This window comes from Gavialis gangeticus, unplaced genomic scaffold (assembly GCF_001723915.1).
Source record: "Gavialis gangeticus isolate Ggan-Ray unplaced genomic scaffold, GavGan_comp1, whole genome shotgun sequence".
NCBI classification, from domain to species: domain Eukaryota; kingdom Metazoa; phylum Chordata; order Crocodylia; family Gavialidae; genus Gavialis; species Gavialis gangeticus.
In genome coordinates, this window is record NW_017729024.1 from 130,990,603 (window position 1) to 130,995,025 (window position 4,423).

General features: G+C 43.3%; 1 protein-coding gene across 2 annotated transcripts in view; it reads left to right on the forward strand.

The window, feature by feature from the left end:
- The window catches only part of SCAMP1 (secretory carrier membrane protein 1), a 93,724-nt gene that overhangs the window by 14,200 nt on the left and 75,101 nt on the right, over positions 1–4,423 (forward strand). The window contains exon 1 of one of the 2 annotated variants that reach the window (XM_019517733.1): positions 514–517. The exons of the other annotated variant lie outside the window; for it this stretch is intronic. The gene's annotated coding sequence lies outside the window, so the exon portion shown is untranslated. Of the gene's footprint in view, positions 1–513; positions 518–4,423 lie in introns of those variants that run through there. 2 annotated transcript variants of the gene reach the window in all.

Below are 4,423 nucleotides of genomic sequence, written 5' to 3' on the forward strand. Positions count from 1 at the left end.
GGTTTTTTTTTTTTTTTTTTTTTTTTTAATCCTTTCCCCCTGCAGCTTGTGTGAACAAACATGCCTGAAGGTTAGTAGACTCAGGATTTTGAACTTGTAGGAAGCCTGTTTCAGAGTTAAGGGTATCTTGCAGATGCTTGCCTCCATCTAGTCCCATGTTTTTGAAATTCAGTTGATAGTTTGGTAGAAAGAGAAGAGACAGTTCAGATCATGGAGCACTGGTGATATATTCCAAAAGATGTCATTTAGGAGCGTGATTTCAGTGTTCTGAACCAGCCTCAGTTTTGGAAATTACCCAAAGTATAATACTGTGTTGAATGAATTGCAGTCATCAATTCATGGCAGGGTCTACCTTTCAGGGTGGCAACCTCAATCCATTGGCCAGATGTATTCAGCCAAAATCTTTTTTGTTTTGTTTTAATGCACTGGGGATAAACCCCATAGTCAGAGGGAAAGATCTTGACTGTGCTGGTCGGAGGTGCTTCCAGCAAGATGCCATCATCTTGGCTGCTTCCAGGTTGTGGTTGAATGAGCAAGCATCATCCATGTCCGTGTTTGGTAGGTAGTGGGCTAAATGACCAACAAAATTGGCAGGATCAAGCATGAGATTGACCACTTGCCCTGGATGTTGGTCAGTGCAATAAAACCAGTAGCCTTTTATTAACCCATAATATTTTTATTAGCCATCCTATGCCAGGAGTGAGTCAGAGGGCTGCCATGAGGCTGCCTAGTGGCTACCTCTATCCTGTCTAGCCTCTACTTGAGTATCCCTGGATCTCAGCCAACTCACTTTCCTACCACACCTTCATGTTAAAGGAAAGTAACGAGTGGAGGTTGCTGCCAGGGCTGGTCGCTCCGTGGGGTCCTCTCTGTCTCTGTGCCCTTTTTCAGGCCCTACCAGCCCTAACAGCTACATGTATGGCTCCTTCAGCCCCTACAGCTATGCCCATGCATCTCAGATTGTACAAGTTATCACTTCAGCATTTGTCCCTCGCCCCTCTGCACTGCTTGGCCCTTGTAGCTTCAAAAGCTTTATTGGGTATTGTCCTTCCCAGCCATGACCCCTTGTCTCGAGTTAGGTCCCTAGTCTAAGGTTCAGTGTCCTAGATCTTGTAGCCAGCCCATAATGAGCAGTCTTTCACCTGTACAGCCCCTCCTCCCCCCAGGATCTCCTTGCAGCTGCTTTTCCCTTGGCTCCCTGTTTTTACCTCCCAGTAGTACTAGTATTATCTCTTTGCATTAAACAATACTTTGAACGGAAAAAGTAGACAAAATGGATGCCCTGCCCCCTTCAGACATGCATGTACACCCACACACTTTTTTTTCTTTCCAAAGGTGCTTTTTGGTTCCATTTTTTCTTGGATAAATGTCTTCAGAAAGTAGTAATAATATTATCCAGGACCCTGCAGCTGGGAAAGAAGTTTCCCATATTTAGTGTTCTAATTATTGGAGAGAGAGAGGATTTATTTTATTTGACTTGAGCCTGTCGTTTACATTTATAGATCGTGTTAACTTATAGCTCAGGGGGTGGGAAACACCTTTACTAAAAGATGAATTATCTTTTTATTTTTACTATGTACTGTGGAAAATCCATAGCCAAGCATCTGGATCAGAACAGCAGTTTTCTCTGGGAATGGATGAAGAGAAGACATGACACCCAATAATTTTGCCTAGATTTTGGGTCTTTTGATATGCCAGGCTCTTGAGTGAAGGTTTTTGGTGGGTAGTCAGCAGAATATGAGTTTGTATTGTGGTGCTGTGGTTAAAGGCTATTGTGATCCTTGGATGCATAGATGAGAATCTTAATTAAGACTGTGTGAATTTGGGACTGATTGTATTGCTGCTAGAGTACTACATCAGTTCTGGTGAAGATATTTTCTGAAGCAGAAAAACATTGGGAAGTTAAGAATTTTTAAAGCAAAGCCATAAGAATGACTTAAAGGATATTTTAGCTTTAGAAATTATATTTTTTGCTTACCAAGTTAAAGGTTAATGGGCAATAAGTCATGTAATTATTTGATTACATTCTACAAGGCCTGGAACTGCAAAGGGACTGGGTGGGGTATGATCACTGAGAGCCTAAAACCCCCAGTCAGCTTCTGCCTTATCTTGTACCTGCTTAAGTCTTTTGAGTATGTGCAGAACCAGTTAGATACCAAGCAGAGCAGTGGTATCAGAACTGAAGCCCTATCAAATTCTGTATGTGCTGCAGTAGAACCCAGTCCAGTAGGTGTTCTTGTGATATGCCTACAGATTGGTGATAAGATAAGGCTTGTGCACATGCTGGTGTCTTGTCTCTTAGTCTGAAAAATGAAACCTGCTTTCAAATTCAGTCGGCCTGACTTGGAACAGATCTTTGGACCTAAGTTTGCCTTGCTCCAGGAAAGTGCCATATGTGCCAGACTTGGGTATTTTACGGTGAGTCTGTTGTATTGAAGCTGTTCCAGCTTGTATAATTTGATTATCAATGGGCCAGTGAGATCCTACAGTATGTTGGGTGCAATATTTATTTGGCTTCAAGTCCCCACTCCAGTAAATATTTAACTATTTTGGAGTTAATACCCTCTTGCCATTGGGGAGAGGAAAGGAAATGTTTCAAAATTAAGCAATAGATTTGTCGTTTATAGCACTCCTAGGTTCAGGTCCTGGTCTTAAACTAGACATTATGGGGATTTAAAAACAGTTTTTTCATCTCCTACGTCTGTGAACTGGGCTATTGGGTATGTGAAAGTATCTCTATTTTGGGAGAAGGCACTTATCTGGCCTAGACATCATCTCTGGCAGAGGATTCACAGCTAAGAATCCTGAGCAGAGATAGGTGGCTAGCTGTCTTGGAGGTGCGATGCTTAGACCCATTCATTGCTAAGTTGTTTTCCTGCTTCACTTGCTGACTTTTTTGTCAAACATCCTATATATTGTATAGGGAATGTAGGCATGTAACAGTGCTAAGGATTCTGTTCTAGATAGCAGAGTACCTATGAGTTTGGTTTTGAAATACTCTGGTTTCTTTATGGACTGTAACTTTGTTTACTTTATCAAGAGAAGTTGCTAGATTTAGGAATCTTCTGTTACCATGCATAGATAAAACAGGATGGCTCAAAGCTGAAGAAATTAAAAAAAAAAATCACTAACTCCCCTATCAACTCGGTGTGGGAGTTTCTAAAGTCAGTTGATTATTAGAACAAGTTAACAAGGGTTGTGGTAGATTCTCCATCACTAGAAAACTTTTTAAAAGCAGTATTAGATGTTTTTCAGAAAAAATATTGTTTAGCTTAGGGGTTAGCAGTGTTTTTGGGCAGAGTGCCAAAAATACCCACAACCTCAATTTGTTGGTGTGCCAGAGGCAGACAGTGAGGGGGTCATGAGGGGCCTTATCCTTGTTGTGGCAGCAAAGCCTTGCCCCCTTCCTTGCTATCATGACAAGCAGAATGCCTTCACATGCCTACCCCTGGTCTAGGTCAAACCCAGTTATTGGACCTGAAGTAGAAATTTAGTTCATGGGAGCATGCGCTTTTCAGAGGAAGACTATAACTGATCACTGTTACCCCTTCTTGCTTTATAATACATTATTAATCTGGGAGAGGATTTAAAACCACAGTGGCCTCAACAAAGCGATCCTGCCTTGTCTGTCTTCCGGCTGATTCTGAGTCCTTGAAACTTGGTCACATGGGCTCTACACAGTATAATTGTTCCAAACTTGAAATCTTTTTAGTATCAACACTAACAGACTATGTTACCAGCATTCTCCAGGACATAGTACTATGTATATTAAAAAGCTGTTGCATTTGAAAATCTAATTGTTTCATAGTTAGTAGGGTTGGAAGGGACCTGAGCAGATCATCTAGTCCAACCCCCTGCCATGGCAGGAAAGAGTACTGGGGTCAAATGACCCTGGCCCGGTGTACATCTAGCCTCCTCTTAAAGACCCCGAGGGTAGGAGCCAGCACCACTTCTCTTGAAAGTTGGCTCCAGATCCTAGCCGCCCTGACAGTGAAGTAGTGCCTCCTGATGTCTAGTCTGAATTAACCCTCTGCCAGCTTGTGACCGTCATTTCTAGTCACTCCTGGTAGTGCTCGGGGAAACAGGGACTCCCCCAATGCCTGCTGTTACTAGTTTGTAACAGACCACTAGATCCCCCCTCAGCCTTCTGTTGTGGAGGCTGAACAGGTTCAGGTCCCATAGCCTCTCCTCGTAGGGCCTGCCCTGCTGCCCTCTGATCATAGGAGTGGCCCTCCTCTGGACCCTCTCCATGTTGTCCACATTGCTCTTGAAGTGCGGTGCCCAGAACTGGACGCAGTACTCCAGCTGTGGCCTGACAAGTGCCGGATAGAGGGGGAGTATCACCTCCTTGGACCTGTTTGAGATGCATCTGTGGATGTATGACAAGGTGTGGTTGGCCTTCTTAACTGCATCCCCACACTGC